This window comes from Ictidomys tridecemlineatus, chromosome X (assembly GCF_052094955.1).
Source record: "Ictidomys tridecemlineatus isolate mIctTri1 chromosome X, mIctTri1.hap1, whole genome shotgun sequence".
Lineage (NCBI taxonomy): Eukaryota > Metazoa > Chordata > Mammalia > Rodentia > Sciuridae > Ictidomys > Ictidomys tridecemlineatus.
The window spans coordinates 82,703,372-82,726,161 of record NC_135493.1 but is presented as its reverse complement, the minus strand read 5'-3'; the positions used below and the strand labels follow the sequence as shown (position 1 = coordinate 82,726,161).

The window sequence follows — 22,790 nt, the reverse complement described above, 5'->3', positions numbered from 1 at the left end:
GTGCCTTTGGGGTATATATAGTTTGTATCTGGCGATTTTAGTCAGTTTGTGTCTGTCTGTCTGTCTCTCTGTCTCTCTCACCACACTCTTCCACCATGATGTTGAGCCTCACCTGGAACCCAGAGGAATGGAGCTAGCTGTCTATGGACTGAGACATCTGAAACCATGAGCCCCAAAATAAAGTTTTCCTCCTTAAAATTGTTCTCATCAGGTCTTTTAGTCATAGCAGTGAAAAAGTTAACTAAAACACTTCTTCCCTCACTTTCAGCTCCAAGGAATTTGCTTCTTAAAAGTTAATGGATCAGGGGCAGGGGCTGTGGCTCAGTGATAGTGCACTTGCCTAGCATGTGTGAGGCACTGGATATAAATAAAATTTTTTTTTAAAAAAAAGGTCTATCAACAACTAAAAAATAAATTAAAATTTTTTTTAAAAAAAGGTAATGGATCAGGCCAGGTATATGCCTATAATCCTACTGGCTAGGGAGGCTGAGGCAGGAGGATCCTGAGTTCAAAGCCAGCCTCAGCAAAAGTGAGGCACTAAGCAACTCAGTGAGACCCTGTCTCTAAGTAAAATACAAAATAGGGCTGGGGATGTGGCTCCATCTTGGAATGCCCCTGCGTTAAATTCCCAGTACCCTCTCCCCCTAAAAAAGGTAATGAATCAGAGCTCTGAGTACAAGAATGGAAAGACTGCAGGAGAGAGGAGGGATAGGAAAAGAGAAATGGTGGGATGAAAACTGACCAAACTATCCTATGTACATATATGAATATATCAAAGTGAATTTAACCTTTATGTTTATCTATAAAGTACTAATTTAAAGAAAATAACTACAAATAAATAGAAGGAAAATCCAGTAGAGAAAAGGGAACTGGAGAGGGAGGAGGGATGAAAGGGGGAAGTACTAGGGACTGAATTGGAGTAAATTATATTCTATGCTTGTATGAATATGTCAAAATGAACCCCAATATTAAAAAAAAAAGTCTTGGAAAAAAGAGCAGCTATATCACAAAAAAAGAAAAAGGAAAAAAATAGTGATTGAAGTACAATATGGAAAAAAAAGAGAATGTATAAGGGAAAAGAGAGAGAGCGAGAACCTGTGAAGGAAGGGTTGGGGGATGAATGCTAGAAACCTAGGTCTGTGTCCAAAGGGACCCATACCAAGAGGGGAATCCAGAGTAAATGAAAAATGAATTGGGTTTGCCCACAAACAGCCTGTTTTGCCTCCAAGGTGCCCAAGCACAGCAGGTCCACACCCTGTCTGAAGGTCCCAAGGGCGTCCAGTGACTGGTGTTTTTCAGATTACAAAGGAAAGGAGAGGAAAATTACGCTGCGGGGCGGGGCGGGGCGGGGGGGGGGGGAGTAGGAAAAGGGGTGACTGTCATTTGTGGAACCACAGTGCCATCTAGTGGAAACAGTTTCTGAAAACCCCAGGCAGAGGGACACTTGTTCCAGTAGTCAGGTGTCCAGGGTCGTGTGCAATGGGGATGTGAGAATGCAGTGAGCGTACTCCAGCCAAGGACAATCTCCCCACCAGGGGTCCAAAGCACGAGGGGAAGCCTGCCTGCCCTCGGGACCCTACCCAGGGACCCTAGGACCCTCCAAGCAATAGAACTGCACCAACCAGCACAGGGGGCGGAGCTGCCTGTGGCGCCATTTTAGGACTGGCCCAGGAGAAGCCGCTGGCCTCTGACTGAGCTGGGTTCTGGGGTCTTAGGTCAAGAGTTGCAGGTGCTCCTGCCTGAGGTCACCACACGCTGTGGCCAGGAGGCCCCTTTCCTCGCCGGGAAGATAGCAGTCTGTGGCAGCTATGGAGGGCCGCCCACTGTCAGCCTTTTCTTCCTCCCTGCTCCCTGGTGGAGGAGTCAGGGTGTCCCTTGTGCTTGGAATGAGCTGGGGCGAGTGCCAGCCAGGGCGTAACCGTCCACCTTGGTTCGCGGTGGCCATGGCGGTGGTGGATCTCGGCCCTGTTCCTGCACGGAGCTGGGCTGGACTGGGCTCTGGTGACCAATTGGCTCCACTCATCAGAAACTCATTCCACTTGATGGCGGTAGAGCACAGCGCTACTCAAAAGTTGACGCCACCTGCCTCTCCACTCCACTCTGCCCCCGCCCTTTGCATCTTAAAAAAAAGAATGCAGCAGTCTAAAATGTGGGAAGGAGGAATGGAAAGCAAAAAAGGCTCCTATCTGATTCTTCCAGAAGATCTGACCCCCCCCCCCCAAAAAAAAAGCAAAAAAGAGCCACCATGCCCCAACTAGACCTACTGCAAACTCCCAGGATCAACTGACCATGAAGCAGTAGGTTGAGATCCATAGGAATTATAGGAATCTTGTTCCAGCATCCAGGTATTTCTGTGACTTTCTCTTTCTTGGGACCTTTTGGTTTGGTGTAACTCCACTTTTTTTTTTTTTAATTGGTTCTTTTAGTTATACATGAGAGGAGAATCCTTTTTGACATAATTATGCAAGCATGGACTATATTTTGTTCTAATGCAAACTCCAGTACCTCTCCTTTTCCTTCCCTCTCCCTACCCCCTTCTCCCTTATTTCTCCCTTCCTTCTATTAATCTTTCTCCCATTTACCCAGTTCATGTTTTTGGTTTATTGTTGGGTTTTGTTGTTGTTGTTTTGTTGTTTCAAGTTGTCGTTAAACCTTTATTTAATTTATTTTTATGTGGTGCTGAGAATCGAACCCAGTGCCTCACACATCCCAGGCTACCACTGAGCCACAACCCCAGCCACTTTAGTTCAATCATTGGGTATTTTGTTTTGTTTTGTTGCTGGGGATTGAACCCAGGGCCTTGTGCTTGTGGGGCAAGCACTCTACCAACTGAGCTATATCCCCAGCCTCCAGTTCATGTTTTCTAAATTAATTTTTTTTTTGTGGATGTATACGATTGCAAGATTCACTGTGTACTCCTTTGTGTGTGTTGGAAAGTTATGTCAGATTCATTCTACTGTCTTTCCTTTTCCCATTCCCCTCCCTTCCCTTCATTTCCCTTTGTCTACCCCACTGAACAAATCCCCCCCTTTTATTGTGGGTTAACTTCCACATATCAGCAAAAATATTCAACCTTTGCTTTGGGGGGATTAGCTTATTTCACTTAGCATGATAGTTTCCAGATCCACACATTTACTGTCACAAGTCAAAAAGTCATTTTTCTTTATGGCTGAGTAATATTCCATTGTGTATATGTACCACATTTCCTTTATTCATTCATCTGCTGAAGGGCACCTAGCTTAGCTATTGATTGAGAACTGTGCTGCTATAAATATTGAGGTGGCTGTGTCACTGTAGTATGCTGATTTTAAATCCTTTGGATATATAACAAGGAGTGGGATAGCTGGGTCAAATAGTAGTTCCATTCCTAGTTTTTTGAGGAATCTCCATACTGCTTTCCGGAGTGGTTGCACCAATTTGCAGTCCCATGAGCAATATATGAGTGTACACTTTTTTCCCTACATCCTTGCCAACATTTATTATTACTTGTATTCTTGATAACATGCCATTCTGACTAGAGTGAGATGAAATCTCAGTGCAGTTTTAATTTGTACTTCTCTAATTGCTAGAGGTATTGAACATGTTTTGACCACTCATGTTTCTTCTTTTGAGAAGTGTCTACTTAGTTTCTTTGCCCATTTATGGATTGGATTATCGTGCACTTTTTTTTTTTTTTTTTTTTGGTCTTAGGTTTTTGAGGGGTTTTTTTATATCTTGGATATTAACCACCCTATCTGATGTACGGGTGGCAAGATTTTTATTTTACTTCTTACATTTTGGGGTCTTGTTAAGGAAGTCAGCTTCTGAGCTGATATTGGAGTGTTGGGCCTACATTTTCTTCTAGCATATACAAGTTTCCTGGTCTAATTCCTAGGTCTTTGGTCTAATGTGAATTGATTAGTTCTTCGAAGAAGGAAAAGGGAGCTGGGCAAAGTGGTACATGCCTGTAATCCCAGCAAAACCTAAAGGCTGAGGCAGGATCAAAGTCAGCCTCAGCAAGGCCCTAAAAAATTTTAGCAAGGCCCTAAAAAATTCAGTGAGACCCTGTGTCTAAATAAAATATTAAAAAGGGCTGGGGATGTGTCTCAGTGATTAAGCACCTTTGGGTTCAATCCCTGGTACCAAAAAATTAAGAAGGAGAAGAAAAAGGACTTGTCCTGAGGATCACTGTTACTCTACTCCAGAATTCAAATGGTAAGCTGGCTCCACATACCAAGTCCTTGTCACAGAGCTGCCAGACTCATCATTTTTTCTGAAGCCCTGGGTTTCTTGACCAAGGTCTAAGGAGAGGCCATACCACCTTCAGATGGCTCAAACAACGCAGCCAGGAAAGGCCAGGGCAGCCTGCAGTCACAGAATGAGAAGCAGGAATTCCCTGGCAGGAGGTACCTAGCAACTCACTCCAATCTGACTCTGGGGAAGCTAGCCTGGCTTTTTAACAGGGGACATGCAGAAGGCTACAAAACACATCAGAGGCTCACCTCTCAGCAGAGGACTCAGTTTGTCCTTACCAACAACAGGAGAGCTTGGAGGGTTGCTGTTTAAGCAGGACTACAGACTATACTTTATTTTAACACCTGCTCCTTGGACCTGGGTGATAACTTCTTTCTTCCATTTGTCAGAAGAGGCCAGAATTGCCCCACAGTTGTTAAGTCTTGGAGCAGAGAATGGTTGACTTTTTTTGTTGTTTAGTTGTAGATGGACAAAATACCTTAATTTTATTTATTTTTATATGGTGTTGAGGATTGAACCCAGTGCCTCACACGTGCTAGGTAAGTACTCTACCACCGAACCACAACCCTAGCCCTTGACTGACCTTTTCTAGACACCATATAGGAGTTGGGAGTGTGTTTCTACCCTGTTGTGTGTGAGAGAGAGAGATGTGTGTGTACCAGAAGGGGATCACACCGTACCTGGGCTTCTGTGCTCCAATGTTCCTTAGATGTGTGGGCCAGTCTGTGGAAGGGGCATCCCATGTATTGTAGATGTATCTGTGTATGTGTGTGTGCCTGCTAGTCTGAATGGGAGCATGGATGTGGAAATTGCAGAATCTGTGTATAAGTACTCACTGACTTCCATACTGATGTGTACACAAGATTGGAGGGGAGGAAAAAGCCAAGGAGCATACTTTGAAGTGGTACCTTCTGGACTGACTGAAACTTTCAAGTTTCCATTGGGAGAAGACTCACAAAGAAAGAAAATCCTTGATGTCTATTTCCTGGCTGTGCATCCAGATCCTATCTCATTCACAAGTAACATGTGCATGAATTTTCAAGACTAGAGGGATGCTTCTGGTGACCCTCAACCCTGCTGAATTTCAAGACAGGGAGTATCCCACATTGTCTACACCTGGGGAGGTACATTACTCTATAACTAACAAGGAGAGGAAGGACACTTTCCTTCTTCCACAAAACACTGGCCCTGGACTGCCTAGCAGGAGGAAGTGAAAGGCAACACAAAGCAGAAGCAGTGACATGAGAGGAGGAGGACTAGGAGGAGAATGAGAACCCTCAGTCCATCTGGGGTGTTTTCAAGGATCTAGGTCAGGAACTCTACAGAAGGTGGTAACCAATACATGGAGGCAAGGCGACACAAGCAGCCTCCTTCCCAGGGAAAGAAAATACCACTGGAAATGCTTTTGTTGATGGATGTCCAGTGAGTGTACCTGTAGAACTTTTCTGGGGCAAGGAGAGAGTGACCCTCCCCAACCCCCATCTGCATCCCCCCCACACCACACACACACACACACACACACACACACACACACACACATCTTCCCAAGGACCAAGATAGGTGCAGAAACCAGGAACACAGTGGACACAAAATGGATAAAATCAGATGAGGCTAGGGCAACTTGATCTGTGTGCATGGTACTCAAGGCAAGAAAGAAGAGGGGATAGCTCTTCACTCCCCCAGTCCACAAAGGTCATTATGATTTCCAATGAAGTCATTTCATTCTCTGTCTGATCCTCCTGCTTCCTTTCAAGGTCCCCTTCCTGTCAGAACAACAAAGAAACAATTGAAAAACAAGAAAAGACGAGCAAAAATGGAAAGCCAGGGGAGGAACAGGTGAAAAACAAAAACAGAATTATAGTAAGGCAGAAGTCAACTAGAATACCTTAAGTAACAAATGCACAGGTGTCCCACTGAGTGGTATCCCCTGTCCTCCCAGGGAAGAGAGCCACCAGCCAAGGCTGTCTTCTCAGCAAAACAGGACCAGGGTGTGAACCTTGTGCAGATAGAGACCTGTTGCGCCACTGATGCTGCTGCTTCCTCCACACAGTCCCCCTGGCTGAAGTGGGAAGGCAGAAAGGAACAAGGGAGGAGGGGGATGGGGAAACACAGGGAACTGACAAGTCAGTCAAGGGCTCCAGCCCACCGAGCCTCACTGTGGGTCGCCTGAGTGTGAATGTGGGTGCATGCATGCACAGACCTGCTCCCCTCAGATTAAATGGGGATGCATGTAACTGAGGACATAGGTAAGCTCAGCTGTCCTCAAGGGTGAAAAGTGAGTGCATGCAACTCAATGAGCAAAAAAGATGACCTGTGACACTGAGAGGGGGCATCTCACCACCTATGTCCACCTCCTTGCATTTCTTTCTCCTCAGCTTTTCTCTAAGCAAGTGCAGTAGGAGACCTTATGATTACTACAGAGAAGGACAAGATCCACAGTAGGTGAGAGGTGACAGGACAGTAGATGGAGGTGGCTCCTGTTCTCAGGTGCATTTGCTGCTGGCTTTTGGTTTCTTCTCCACATATTTAAATGTTGTTCTACTTTCAGCTACATCTTAGAGTAGAAGCATAGACAAAAGCTTAAATCCATACTTAAACAGGTCCACAGGATGATATTCCAAGGCACTATGATATTCTGGGAGGTCAATTCATTGCCCTAGATATTGGTGCATTCCCACTATGGCCTACGCCTCCAGAAATACAGGAGACATTTGGCATACTCAATATTTGTACCAGGCACACTTCTCTCCATGCAGTGTCAAAGGGAGCCTTAAAGAACTCTCGCAGCAAAGTGATCACTGTTTGGCATCCACACCAGCCTTGCATAAAGGCCCTGCTACTTTAGCTGGCCTGTCTCCATGGAAACCTTTCAACTGATGGTCTAACACACACACACAAACACACACACAGAGGCACACATGCACACTTGCACTAAAAGATCGCCCTCCTCCCCATTCCACCCTGCTACCTTCTACCTCCATGTCTGACTTATCAGGAGGCCCAAGAGCTCAGATTCAGAGGGGAAATATCTATGTATAGGGATTATTCATAGGCCTTCTCACTCCCACACTTTCACTTAGGGCAAGCTACTTCCAACATCCATCCTCCAACCTTCCCTCTTCCACAACCTCATCCCCACCCTAAGGGATTAAATACCAACTGGATCTAGAACCCCTTAACTTGATACAAGCACTGCTCTTAGTGTAGTACTGAAGCCTGCCAGCCTGACTTACCTATGCCTGCGCCAGGGACATCTAGATCCCAACCAGTGGGCCAATGCATTGTATGAAACACCAATAGCGTTCCATAGAAAGGCACTCATGAAACATCTCAGGTTGGGCACAAAAACTGTGGCACAGAGAGTACAGAGGGGTCCTGTGAGGAAGGTGGCCTGAGGAGATGAGGTACCCTTCCTATCTCCCAGTCCTACCAGGTTCTTTAGCAGGTGTCTTTGACCTGATACTTTGCAGTGGATCCTTGGCTCCTTGGTCACAAGGGACTTGGCTACCAAGGGAGAAGTAAATGCCCTGGTTCCTGCTCTGGTGAGACAAGCAGCTGTCTAGGGAAATGTGGAATGTGCATCCCCACCCCCTTTCCAAGTCAATAGAAGGCAGATTGGGCAATGCACAGGAGAAAAAGTAGGTCTGTGTCCACAGGGACAAAAACCAAGAGGTGAATCCAGAAAAAAGGAAGAAGCAGAGAGCCAGATATGCCAGGAAAGGGACCAAGAAAGGAAGGTCTACAGCCTGACTTAAGGTGCCACAGGCATCCTCTCTGGTGTTTTCAGATAACAAAAGGAGGAAATGGAAGCCTGGGTGGGGGTGGGGAAAAGAGTGACTGTTATTTGTGGAACCACAGTGACATCTAGCGGGAATAGTTTCTGAAAAACCCAAGCAGAAGGGACACTTGCTTTGTGCCAGCAGCCTGGCACCAGGGTGGTGTGGTATGGGGATGTAAGAGCAAAGACGGGCTGGGAAAAGCGTACTCTGGTCAAGTAAGGGTCTCCCCCGGCCAGGGGTCCAAAACACAGGGGGAAGCCTGCCTGCCCTCAGGACCCTACCCAGGGAAAGCAGCCCGTCCAGGGGCCCTGGGACCCTCCAGGCAGTAGAGCTGCACCAACCAGCACAGGGGGCGGAGCTGCATGTGGCGCCATTTTAGGACTGGCCCAGGAGAAGTCGCGGGCCGCTGACTGAGCTGGGTTCTGGCCTTGGGGTCTGGGGTCTTAGGTCAAGAGTTGCAGGTGCTCCCTCTGTCTCCCTGCCTGAGGTCACCACACGCTGAGGCCAGGAGGCCCCTTTCCTCGCCGGGAAGATAGCAGTCTGTGGCAGCTATGGAGGGCCGCCCACTGTCAGCCTTTTCTTCCTGCGTGCTCCCTGGTGGAGTCAGGGTGTCCCTTGTGCTTGGAATGAGCTGGGGCAAGTGCCAGCCAGGGTGTAACCGTCCACCTAAGTTCGCGGTGGCCATGGCGGTGGTGGATCGCGGCCCTGTTCCTGCACGGAGCTCGGCTGGACTGGGCTCTGGTGCCCAATCGACTCCACTCATCAGAAACTCATTCCACTTGATGGCGGTAGAGCACTACACTTCTCAAACAGGACACCACCTGCCTCTCCACTCCACTCTCCCCCCGCCCTTTGCGTCTTAAAAAAAAGGAATGCAGCAGTCTAAAATGTGGGAATGAGGAATGGAAAGCAAAAAAGGGGCTACCATGCCCCAACTGGACCTGCAAACTCATAGAATGGACTGAAGAAGAACCAGGGAGGTGCAGAGGCCGCAGAAATCCTGTTCCAGTGATCAGGCATTCTTTTGCCTTCCCCACTTCCTGCTCTGGCAAGAAGGAACAGGGAAAGGACTTGTCCTGAGGATCACCGAGAGACTCCACTCCAGGATCTGTATCCTAGGCTGGCTCCTCACACCAGGTGCTAGTCACAAATCAGAGGCAGATTCATGGTTTTGTTGTGTTTTTTTGTTGTTGTTGTTATTGTTGTTTCCCTGAAACCCCAGGCTTCTTGACCAAGGCCTAGGGAGAGGCCACAAACATCTTCAAATGGCCCAAGCAAAGCAGACAGGAAAAGCCAGGCAACTTCCAACCACAGGTTGGGAGGCAGAAGCTTGCTGGGGAAGAGGCACCTAGCAACTCAATCCAGTCTGACTCCTGGTAAGCTGGTCTGGCTTCACAGGGGACCTGCAGAAGGCCAAAGAACACATCAGAAGCTCCTGGCCTCTCAACAGAGGACTCCCTTGGTCCTTAATGTCAGTAGAAGAGGTTGGGAGGGGAACAGTTGACCCAAGAATACAGAGTATGCTCCACTTTCACACCTGCTCTTTGGGCCTAGGTGATAGCTTCCTTCCTTTAATTTGTAAGAGGAAGCCAGAGTTGCCCCCATGATTTACTTGGTTGATAAGGCTTGGAGAAGAGAAGCCTAACAAGGCTTGAAGAAGAGAAGTTCTGACCTTTTCTGATACCAGATTAGTGAGTGATGTGGAGTGTGTGTCTACTCTGTTGGAGGGTGGTTAGAGAGGGAAAGGGAAAAGTGGACACAGGCAAAGGATGACCTAAGCCTTGGGCTTCTGTGTCTTTGGGTATATACATAAGTAGTGATAGTCAAGTCTGCGGGAAGGGGAGTATAAGTGTGTCCTGGTATATTGGTAGGTGTCCATATCTCTGGGTACTTGCCTGTGTGAATGGGACTGTTCATGTTGAAATGGCAGGGACAGTTTACAGGCACACATTGAATACCATGCTGTTGTGGAATTGGAGGGGAAGATAAGGTCACAGGGGACATCTTGAAGTGGTGTCTCCTAGCCCAACTTTGAAACTTTCCAGCTTCCATGGGGAGAAGACTTGCAAGTAGACAAAAGTCTTGAGGTCTTTTGCTGATCATACATCTGGGGACCTATTTGTTCACAAGTAACATGCAGATGGTTTTTTGTTGTTGTTGTTGTTTTTTTGTTTGTTCGTTTGTTTGTTTGTTTTTGCAGGACTAAAGGAACACTACTGGTGACCCTCAACCCTGATCAATTTCAATAAAAGATGTAGTGTCTCCCAAGGACCCATGCTAGGATAGTGCATCTACCCCTAACCAACAAGCAAAGGAAGGAAGGACACTTGCCTTTTTCCAGAGAACACTATACCTCGCCTGGTTAGCAGTAGAAAGTGAAAGGCAATGCAAACAAGATGGATGTCATGAGAAGGGGAAGAGGATGGAGAAAATGAGCACCCTCATTCCTCCTAGGGTGTTTTGAAGGATCTTGAGCCTGAAATCTTCATAGGGTGGTAACCAACACATGGAGTAGCAAGGTGACACAATGGCCTACTTCCTAAGGAAAGAACACCACCCCCAGCAGAATGCTTTTGTCAGTGGAATGCACCATGAATGGGCCTGTAGGAATTTGCAATGGCAAAGGCAGAATATGAACCATGACTTGGCTATGTCATCAGCACATTTCAACTGGCCAGAGGTCCAGAAAATGACTCTTCCCACCAACCTGCATCTTCCCCCATCCTCTTCCCCAAGACTGTAGTGTACTTGGAACACAAGTGGGCATGAAATGGGGATGAACCAGATACAAGGGAGATGAGATCTTCATGGATAGTACCCAAGGCTAGGTAGAAGTGGGGATGGCCCCTCCCTCCCTCAATCAACAAGAGTCATTATGATTTGCAATGAAATCATGCTATTCTTTATCCTTGTCCTCCTGCTTCCTCCCAACACACCCTGCCAGAACCTGATTTCCACAAAGTAAGAATGAAGAACAGGTAGTGACTCTCAGTAATGGAAAGCCATGGGAGGAACAAGTGGAAAATGAACAGAGAATTGTAGTGAAGCAGAACGAGTGAACCAGAATAACTTGAATAGCAAGTGGAGTTGTGGTTCATGGAGTGGCATCCACTATTCTCACAGGAAAAGAGTACCACCAGCCAGGATTGCATTTTTACCCCCTGGAGACCATGGTATAAGCCTTGTCCAGCCAGAGGTCTCTTGTGCAATGATGGCACTGCCTCCTCCTTGTCCCCCAGGCTAAACTGGGAAAACAGGCAGACAGTGTCAAGTGAGGGGGGCAACAGAGGGAACAGTCAAATCGAGTGGTCCAGCCCACTGAGCCTGGCTTGTGGATCGCCTGTGTATGAGTGTGGGTGTGTGGGTGCACAGACCTGCTCACCTCAGCTTAAATATGGATGCATACAACTGAAGATTTAGACAAGCTCAGCTATCTCCAAGAGTGAGAAGTGAGTGCAGCTCAATGTGGGAAAAAAAAAAAAAAAAAGATGACCTGTGACAAAGAGGGAGCATTCTACCACCTGAAAGTCCACCTCCCTGCATTTCTTTCTCCCCAGCTTTAAGCAGGTACAGTAGATGACCTTATGATTGCTACACAACTTCAAAGTAGTTGAAAGGTAACAGGAGAGTGGATAGAGGTGGTTCCTGTTCACAGATGCATTCTTTGCTTTTGGTTTCTTCTCCCCATATTTAAACGTTGCTCTATTTCCAGCATAATATTAGAGTGGAAGGATGGACAAGTGGTTGAATCCACACTTGGTAGTGTCCCCATTGCACTGTGTTGACCTGGGATTTCAAGCTTACTTTGGCAAGAGATGGCTGCATTCCCACTGTGGTCTACACCTCTGGAAAGAGAGCAGACATTTGGCACATGGGAGAATGATGCACCAGGCCCACTACTCTCCAGGCAACGAGCATTGAAGTTAGGCTAAGGAACCTTCACAATAAGGTAACCAGGACTTATCTTTCAAACCAGCCCTTCGTATAGATCCTGCTACTTGAGGTGGCCTATCTGCATGGAAACTTTCAAATGGCGGTCTAACTTCTCTACATGCACACCCACATACAAAGAATCACAAGAAACATACTTGAACAAACATACCTGCCCCCCTTGCCCATTCCCGCCCTGCTACCTACCACCTCCACTTCTCACTTAATATCCAGGGTGAATAATCAGAAGGCACCAGAGCTCTGGTTCAAAGTGCACAGGTCTGTGTATAGGCATAATTCACAGGCCTTCTACCCCACCCCCTCAGCATCTCTGAAGGCACAGGACTTCCTGCATTCAGCTTCCCACCACCCCTCTGTCAGAATCTAAACCCCACCTGAAGATAAAATATTCAGGGTATCTAGAACTACTGAGCATGGAACTCCTGGTGTGGAATAGAAGTCTGCCAGCCTGTCTACCCATGCCTCTGTCAAGGAACACCTAAATCCCAACCAGTGAGCCAATGCAGTAAGCTGAGCACAGTGGAGGCCTTCCATGGAGAGGCCCCCATGAAACCCATCTCAGAGAGATCACCTTCCCCCTGGCACAAAGGAGTGCCTTGGATTCTGAGGGAGGTGCCATGACCTCCTTGTCCTGCCAGGCTCTCTGGCATGTTATAACCACTTCAGCTGTCCTTGGATCTGACAGTTCTGGCCCCCCAACCTGTGGCCCTGTGGCCACAAGGAAGTTTCCTACCCAAGGAAAAGCGAGTTGCACACAAACAAGAGACCCAAGTTCCTGGAGGGACATGCAGCTCCATGGGGAATGTTTATGTCCTCCTCTGCCCTGAGAATGGTGGTTGGGTGTATGAAGGAAGGCCATTGGAGAGAGTTAGGTGATACACACTGGGTCAGGCAGTCTGTGTCCACAAGAACCCATACCAATAGGTGAATTCAGAGGTAAAAAAAAAAAAAAAAAAGGAGAGCCTGGTTTGCCCCCAGAGTGGCCAAGTAGAGCAGGTCCACAGCCTATCTGAAGGTGATATGGGTGTCCTATGTCTGGTGCTTTTCAGAACACAAAGGGAGGGGGACAGTGCAAGCTGGCGTGGGGTAAGTAGTGACTGTCATTTGTGGAACCACAGGTCCAACCAGCAGAAATGGTTTCTGAAAAGCCCAGGCACAAGGGGAATTTACATTGAGCCAGGCACCAGGGTGGTGTGGGATGGGGGTGTGAGAGCAAGGACAGGCTGAGAAAAGCGGACGCTAGTCTCTTGCCTAGGGTCTCCCCGTCAGGAGTCAAAAGCACAGGGGGAAGCCTGCCTGCCCTCGGGACCCTATCCAGGGAAAGCAGCTGGTCCAGGGGCCCTGAAACCCTGCAGGCAGAAGCACTGCACCAAACAGCCCAGGGCGCCATTTTGGGGCGGGCCCAGGAGAAGCCGCTGTCTGCTGACTGAGCTCGGTGGCCTTGGGATCTGGGGTCTGTGTGAGGAATTACTGGTGCCCCTGCTGGAGGCCACCACGATGCTGAGGCCGGGAGACCCCTTTTCTTGCTGGGTAAACAGCAACCTGGAGGTTTGGGGGACCACATGGTTTACGCTAGGCTGTCCTGGCCACTGCCTGTAGCAACTATGGTGGGCCTTCCACTGCCAACCTTTTCTTCCTGTGTGTTCCTTGGTGGAGGAGCCAGGTGCCATTACTCCTCGGAATGATCACAAGGTAAGTGCCAGCCAGGGCATAATCATCCATTTTCGCTTACAGTGGCGGTGGATCAGTTCCTGGTCTCCTGCGTGTTGCTGATTTCCACCCGGCTTTGCTGCCTTGTGGCTCAGCTCACCAGAAACATATTCCGCTTGATGGCAGTATAGCTCCATAAATCTCAACTATAATGCTACTTGGTGCTATAGAGAGAGCAAGTTCCCCCGCCCTTTGGGTCTTGAAAAAAAATCTGAAAACTGAAGGATCCAAACAGAAAACAAGAAAATAGCCACCTTATTTCCACTCTGATCCACAAACTCACAGGACCAACTGCTCAAGAACCGAGGGCTGGACAACCTGTAGGAATCTACTTTCCTGGCAGCCTTTCTTCCTTCTTCCCCCAGCAGGGGCACCTATAATTCCTCACACAACATCCTCTCCAGTTGACTTAACTAGGGAAGGGACACATCCTGGGGCTCACTGTATCTCCATTCCAGGATTCAAATCCCAGGCTGGCTCCACGGAAGACCAGGTCCTGATCAGAGTGCTACCTGGCTCATGGTTTTCCTGCAGCCCTGGGTTTCTTGACCAAGGCTTGGGGATTCAGATAGAGGCCGCACTAAAGCCAGAATTAAAGATAGGCAGTCAGTATGAAATCTGAGGCCAACTTGGGTCTGGGAAGTAGGAGACCACCCCAGAGGAATTGAAATGTTAATGCCTTCAGAGCCCTCCCTCCACCTTTAAGAGATAACCTGCCCCTCCTCCAACCTGTTGCTAAGGTAATCTGTCCCATAAATTGTCCCTCCCTACAGGAAGTTATAAAAGTTATTAGTTAATGTCTCCTGGGCTGCTGCCTGCCTGAGTCACTCCATTTGGCCCTTAGCCCTGCCCATCTGCTTCTCACCTTTTGGCTACCCCACTGGCATCACCTGGGCCTAGTCAGGTACACAGGAAGGAGAGAGAGAATGGGGAAGAAGGCAGAAGAACAAAGAAAGTCTAGATGTATAAAGGGGGCAGGATGCCCTCACTTCTTGGGATACTAGGATACCAGCTATTCCCTCCCTTCTCCCTCCAGGGAGAAGTCTGTGTTACTCCTTTCTAAATAAACCCTGCTTTACATGCTTGCCTCAGCCTGCTTCTCTAATGTTATACTTCAACATGTGAGGAAGCAGAACTCCTCACCAATAACCAGTGGTAGCAACACCACCTTGGGCTAGCCCAGCCACAGCAGCCAGGAAAGGCCACTGCAAACTCCAGCCACAGGTTGGGAGGAGCAGCTTCCCCAGAATGCACTTGCCAACTCACTCCAGTCTTACTCCTGGCAGGCTGACCTGGCATTCACTAGGGGACCTGCAAAAGGCCAAAAAACACATCTCCTGAGAGGCTCATGGCCTGAGTATTCTCCTATCCTTACTGCCAGTGGGAGAGGTTAGTGTGGGAGGGCTGTTTACCCAGGACTACAAAGTATACCCCACTTTCATACCTGTTCCTTGGGCCTAGGTGATAGCTCCCTTCTTTCATTCATAAGAAGAGGCCAGAATTTCTCCATGGATTACCTGGTTGTTAAGGCTTAGAGCAGAAAAACTGGTAGTCTTTTTCTCAGATAATAGATAGTGATAGGGAACAGACAGACATGAGTATAAGGGAATAATTCAATAAAATGGGCCCACTGTGCTGATCCCCGCATGCTTTCTTTGCCAAGAAGAAATTTAACTGCAGTTCTGCCTGGCTTAAGTAGACAGACATGTCACATTCCTCAGCAAACTACCTACTATCTTTTTTTTTTTTTTTTTTTGGTGGTGGTACTGGGGATTAGTGTTTGCAGGCAAGCACTCTACCAGCTGAGCTATATCCCTAGCCCTTACTACCTACTATCTTCAGGAAAAATGCAGGCCTAAAATAATATGGATAAGAAACTTTTAAGAACAGGTTCCAGTTAGAACTGATCAGTATGGACAAAATGACCTAGAGTTGTCATGTGCAATAGAGGACTTTAAAGTTTGATATCATACTATCAATCAAAAGTCAAGAGGTGGGGGCTGGGGATATAGCTCAGTTGGTAGAGTGCTTGTCTTGCATGCACAAGGCCCTGGGTTCAATCCCCAGCACAAAAAAAGAAAGAAAGAGAGAGAGAGAGAGAGAGAGAGAGAGAAAGAAAAAAGAAAAAAAAGTCAAGAGGTGGACCTGGGCAGGACTCTGGAAATTTCTCTGAGATACCAAATAAAATAGGAATACAGTAGAGGCACACATTCCCTCTCTTCTCTGAGAGAACCACTCTCTCCCTTGAGAATGCCTCCTTTTCTCCTTTCCCATCCCTTCTAATAATCTTACCATGTTACTCTGAGTGACATGTCTGAAATTTTTCTGACTTAATCACAAGAGTCAGGGTTTGAGGAAGGGCTTTTGGATGGCCTCAGTTTCCCAGAAGGCACCAGCCCTGTAACAGCGGGAGGTTGGAGTATGTGTGTGTGTGTGTATACATGTGTGTATGTGTGTGTATGTGCATGTGAAGGGGGTGACCTGGAGCCCTGAGCTTCTGTGCTTCAGTATATCTTTGGATGTGTGTACCAGTGTGGATAATGGAGTCTACGGGGGACCCACGTGCATGCAAGTGTATATGTGGGTGTCTGTGTGGGTGCCTCTGCCTGTCTAAGTGGGAGCATTCATGTGAAGATGGTGGAGACACAGTGCAGGTACACACCGAATTCCATCCTGTTGTGTACATAGGATTGGAGGGGAGGAAAGGCAACAGAGCACACCTTGAAGTGATGCATTCTGAACTAACTTTGCAACTTTTCGGATTCTGTGGGGAGAAGACTTGCAAGGAGAAAAAAGCCTTGAAATCTTTTGCTGGAAGTGTGCCCAGAGAGGGTTCTATTTGTTCACAAGTAACATGTGCATGTTTTTGTTTATCTGTTTGATTGTTTGCAGGACAGAAGAGACTCTTCTGGGGATCTTCAGCCATACTTTATTTCAAGAAGGTAGAATGTCCCCCCATGACCTCATGCTAGGATGGTGAATGCCCCTATAACCAACAAGCAGTAGATGGACACTTGCCTTCTTTCACAGAACACTGGCCCTGGACTGACTATCAATAGAAAGTGAAAAACAAGGAAGAAGAGGGATGGCATAAAAGGAAAACTATGAGGAGGAGGAGAATGAGCATACTTATTCCACCCAGGTATTTTCTTTTTTTCATTTTAAAAAATTGCAAATAAAAAGTTTAATTTCATAAACTGAGTTGATCATTTATAAATACACTAAAGGATAGTCCACTCAAATTTAAATTAAGTATACATACAGTATTTCCATAAAATGACTTTTCTAAAAGGTCATAGGCAAATGAGTGATTTATCTCACCCAAAATAGATTTGAAATGAGAAAAAAAGAAATCCTTTTTTAGATGTTAAAGCAAAAACTTTGAAGACATATTGTTAAAAGAATCTGACAACTGATATTTCAATCTAATGTCCTTGGGATTCTAAAATACCACAGAGATGACTGAATCTTCCCTATTGTAAAAAAAAAAAAAAAAAAAATCTAAAAGCCTAAGGCTAGCTTCACCCCTATAAAGTGCCACATGACACCCCCAAGTACTGTGTTAATCAGCTGCCTCCTTGGCTGTGATTTCAGCACCTTGGGGTGGGTCAGTGGACAATAGCAAGAGCTCCACTGTGTAGGAATCCTCAATCAAAGGTATGGAAACCTGATCAACAGGCCCTCTGTTGCATACTTGTCATGTTCTTCCCTGGCTAAATCCTCAGTGTGGATACACACTTGGCTCCAATCTCAAGAAACTCAGGATAAATAGTCAGGGATCTTTGAATAAAGATCAAAGTAACCTGTGACTTGTCCGAGTAACTCTGAAGGAAAAGACCTGAAATAGGAATGTTCCCGTGACCATGTAACCACAACTGGATATTCCATGACTCACCAAAGTACAGTTGTTTTCAAACACTTTGTATCATAAACAGCGTCCATTATATTCTCTTCACCTCTTTTCTTTTTTTTTTAGTTGTAGTTGGACACAATATCTTTGTTTTATTTATTTATTTTTATATGGTGCTGAGGATTGAACCCAGGGCCTCGCACGTGCTAGGCGAGCACTCTATCCCTGAGCCACAACCCCAGCCCCTCTCTTCACTTCTTGACATAGTTTTAGAGCCTGCAGTTAAAAACTGCTCAGTCAGGATGGCTCAACCTCCACTTCCTATTTATAGATTTCATTTGACAGCCACAAAAGCTGTTTTGTTGCAATTAAAGTAATATTTAACTAAAATACAGTACCCGACTTGTGGTTTTCACATAATTGAATAAAAATCCTAAAGGATATGGGCTGGGTTGTGGCTCAGAGGTAGAGCACTTGCCTAGCATATGTGAGGCACTGGGTTCAATCCTCAGTACCACATAAAAATAAAGATATTGTGTTCACCTAAAACTAAAAAATAAATATTTTTAAAAATAAAAAGCCTAAAAGATAAAATTGTTTACATCTTATCTCCATTCTAGTGAAACAAATTACTGACTCCTAACTTTTAAAAAAAGTTGCATTTATGAATTAAAACCTGATCATCCCCTTGGGACTGGGGTTGTGGTTCAAGTGGTAGAGTGCTTGCCTAGCATGCATGAGGCACTGGTTTTGATCCTCGGCACCACATAAAAATAAAATAAAGATATTGTGTCCACCTACAACTAAAAAATAAATATTAAAAAACCCCTGATCATCCCATTTCATAATTGATGAGTTAGGCTGCTTCTAGTGGACTTTCAAACGCAGTGTGACCTGGCCTGATGAAGAGTAAGACACATATGCATTACAGTGTGAGCAGGCAAGTGGCCCCAGACACTGCCCTCATGTACCACATAGCCCTGTTGGGTGCCACCCAGGGTATTTTCATGGATCTAGTCCAGGAACCCTTCACAAGACGGTAACCAACATACAGAGTGACAAGTGCTCACAATGCTAGGAAAAGAACTCACCACCCAGAATGCTGCCCCATGAGTGTGCATGTAGGACTTTTCCAGGGCAAAGGCAGATTGTGACCTATAAGTTAGTTATATCATCAGTCCATTCTAACCAGCCAGAGGGCCAGAGAGTGACCCTACCAACTCCTCACCCCCATCCTCCCACCACCTGTTCCCCAGGACCAAAGCAAGAGTCTACCCCAGGAACACAAGTGTGCAAGAAATGGGGACAAACTTGGCACAAGGAAAATGGAGATCCTCGCTGATGGTGCTCAAGTCAAGAAAAGTGAAGAGCCCTCCCTCTCCAGTGCATAAGAGTCATCATGATTTCCATAGAAGTCATTCTGTTGTCTTCCTGATCCTCCTGCTTCCTCTCAAGGCCTCCTTCCTACCAGAACCCAATCTCCACAAAGCAACAACTGGAAAACCAGAAGTGACAGGAAGAGAACAGATGGAAAATGAGAGAATTATATTGAAGCAGAAGGCAAGAGAGTGAACCAAAATACCTTGAATCTCCAATGCATAGGTGTCCCACTGAGTGGTATCCCCTGTCCTCCCAGGGAAGAGAGCCACCAGCCAAGGCTGTCTTCTCAGCAAAACAGGACCAGGGTGTGAACCTTGTGCAGATAGAGACCTGTTGCGCCACTGATGCTGCTGCTTCCTCCACACAGTCCCCCTGGCTGAAGTGGGAAGGCAGAAAGGAACAAGGGAGGAGGGGAAACACAGGGAACTGACAAGTCAGTCGAGGGCTCCAGCCCACCGAGCCTCACTGTGGGTCGCCTGAGTGTGAATGGGGTGCATGCATGCACAGACCTGCTCCCCTCAGATTAAATGGGCATGCATGTAACTGAGGACATAGGTAAGCTCAGCTGTCCTCAAGGGTGAAAAGTGAGTGCATGCAACTCAATGAGCAAAAAAGATGACCTGTGACACTGAGAGGGGACATCTCACCACCTATGTCCACCTCCCTGCATGTCTTTCTCCTCAGCTTTTCTCTAAGCAAGTGCAGTAGGAGACCTTATGATTACTACAGAGAAGGACAAGATCCACAGTAGGTGAGAGGTGACAGGACAGTAGATGGAGGTGGCTCCTATTCTCAGGTGCATTTGCTGCTGGCTTTTTGGGGAGTGGATGGGGGGTTCTGGGGATTACTCAACCATTGAGCCACATCCCCAGCCCTATTTTGTATTTTATTTAGAGACAGGATCTCACCAAGTTGCTTAGTGCCTCGCTGTTGCTGAGGCTGCTTTGAACTGACAATCCACCTGCCTCAGCCTCCCGAGCCACTGGGTTTACAAGTGTGCACCACCGTACCTGGCTGCTGCTGGATTTTTGTTTCTTCTCCCCATATTTAATGTTGCCCTACTTTAAGCAACATCTTAGAGTAGAAGCATGAACCAAAGTTTGAATCAATACTACAGGATGCTGGGATGCCCTGAGAAGTTATATTATTTTGCCTAGAGTTTAGTGTGTTCTTACTGTAGCCTATACTTCCAGGAAGAAAAGAGACTTACAGCATATTGGAGAATGATGCACCAGGCCTACTGCTTTCCAGGCACTGAGTGTTGAGTGGAGCTTAAGAAACTCTCACATAGTGACCAAGAATTGACTTAACCCTTCAACTGGGTCTATCTTTCTCTGTGCACACACATACACATGCACACACACACACACACAGGCATACTTGCACTAGCACACTCCCTCCTACCCATTCCCACTCTGCTATCTATCACCTCCACTTCTTACTTAATTTCCAGGGTGAATAATTAGGAGTCCCTAGTGCTCAGGTAGAGAGGGAGAGATCTATGCACCGGGATAACTCATAGGCCCTAGTCTCCCCACTTTCATAGAAGGCACTGTGCTTCTTGCTCTAACTTCCCACTTCTACCCCCCCCACACAACCTCCACCCCACCCTAAAGGATAAAGCACAGAGGGGACCTAGAATCACAGAGCATGATACAGACACCTGCTCCTGATAGGACTGAAGCATGCCATCCTGGCTATCCATGCCTAAGCCTTGGGGCACCTAGGGAACATGTAAGAATGTGTTATATTAACAAACAAAATCATGAAACCCACCACAGGGGACACAACCACCTGAGGCACAGAGGAGTGCCTGGGGTCCTATCAGGGAGGTACCCTGAGGGCAGAGGGAATCTCTTCTAACCACCCTGACCTGAGAGGTTTTGTGGCTTGTTGTAATCACTTCCACATCCCTTCCTGGACTTAACAGCTTTGGCCCTAGATCCCTGTTCCTTTGGTTACAGGGAGTTTCTACCCAGGGAGAAGTGAAGTGCGTACAAAAGAAAAGGAGGCCCAGGTTCCTGTACAGGTGGGACATGTAGCTTCCTAAGGGAATGTAAATGCTCACACCCCCAACACACACACACACACACACACACACACACACACACACACACTCACATCCCCCAACCACCCTGGCACCTCCAGGAGCCAGTGGAGGACATTTGGAAAATACATGGAAAAAAGGGACCCCTACCAAGGGGTGAATCCAGAGGGAAGGAAGAAGAGGGCAGCCTTGTTAAGCCCCAAATGGGCCAAACTGCAGGACATCAGCAACCCTGATGAAGGGGGGGGGCAAAGGGGGGGTGCTGTGTTTGGTGCTTTTCAAGCCACGAATGGAGGAGAGGAGCCACGATGGGAAGTAAGGTAAGTAGTGACTGTCATTTGTAGAACCACGGTTCCATCTAGCAGAAATGGTTTCTGAAAAGCCCATGCACAAGGGACACTTACCTGTGCCAGCAGCCTGGCACCAAGTTGGTGTGAGATGGGAATGTGAGAGCAAGGATGGTCTGGGAAGGCTAGACTTAGGCCTAGCAAAGTCTATTTGACCAGGGGTCCAAAATATAGGGAGAAGACTGCATGCCCTCGGGACCCTACCCAGGGAAAGCAAAAGGTCCAGGAGCCCTGGGACCCTGCAGGCAGCAGCGCTACACCAACCAGCCCAGGGGGCGGAGCTTCCCGCAGAGCCATTTTAGGGAGGGCCCAGGAGAAGCTGCTGGCTGCTGACTGAGCTCAGGTCTGGCCTTGGGGTCTGGGGTCTATTTGAGGAGTTGCAGGTGCCCCCGCCTGGGGTAGCCGTGACGCTGAGGCCCCTTTCCTCGTCAGGAAGACAGCAGCCTTTGGCAGCCATGGCGGGCCGCCTACTGCCGGACTGTGTACCCTGGTGGAGGAGCCAGGGTTCCCTTCGACCTGGGAAGGAGCTCTAGACAAGTGCCAGCCAGGGCGTAACGTCCACCTTCACTCTGGATGACTAATGAGTGATGGCGGTGGCTATATCAGTACCTTAACGTTTGCCCACTGCTGGACTCTAATCACCAGAAACATATTCCGCTTGATGGCGGTATGACTCCATGAATCTCAAATATAACTCTATCCTTCCCTCCCACACTACCCCGCCCTTTGTGTCTTAAAAAAAAAAAAGCCTAAAACCTAGGAACAGAAATACTCATCAAGAAATGGGCCAACAAGCCCCATCCTGAACCTCCAATTTCAGACTAACTACTGACCATGAACCAGAGAGGTGGAGACCCTGCAGGAATTATTTTCCAGCAGCTTGGCAGCCACTTGCATTTCCCCCTTTCTTGGGAGGAGAGTATTTGGTTTAACTCCTGCTGTTGCAAGAAGGAAAAGGGCAGGGACACATCCTGGGACTCACTGTGACTCCACTCCAGGATCAAATGGTAGGCTGGCTCCCACATTGCCAGATGTTTGTCTTGGTGTCCTGGGCAAAGGGCAGATAGCTGATTATCAAAGAAAAGGAAATGGGTAGATTGTGCTTCCCATCAACCAGTTGCTAACACCTCCAGGGGATAGGAAGGATCATATTTCCCAACAGGAGCAATTACCCCCTGAGTAGCTCTTTTAGGGCAGTGTGCTGAAAAGAGAGGGTGGGGGTCTATAAGAAGACAAGACTCCCCCACTCCTGAGGTCACCAGCTCTGGGTCCTGGCTTCTTTTCAGAGAAGTCTTCTGTTCTCTCTCTTAAATAAAACTTGTTTCTATGCTTACCTCCACATTTCTCAGGTTTTTAATCATCAAGGGGGGGTGGGGGGCAACACTACTGGACAACAGTGCTACCTGGCTTATGGTTTTGCTGCAGCTCTGCAATTCTGGATTTTTTTCACCAAGACCTGGGGCTTAAGGGGTGTCCACACCACCTTGGGCTAG

At 47.3% G+C, this 22,790-nt stretch overlaps 1 protein-coding gene across 1 annotated transcript in view; it reads right to left on the bottom strand.

Annotated features, from left to right (window-relative positions):
- The window catches only part of LOC101955168 (spindlin-2), a 65,403-nt gene that overhangs the window by 41,745 nt on the left and 868 nt on the right, over positions 1-22,790 (bottom strand). Inside the window, exon 2 of the mRNA XM_040281554.2 lies at positions 19,106-19,279. The gene's annotated coding sequence lies outside the window, so the exon portion shown is untranslated. The remainder of the gene's footprint in view (positions 1-19,105; positions 19,280-22,790) is intronic.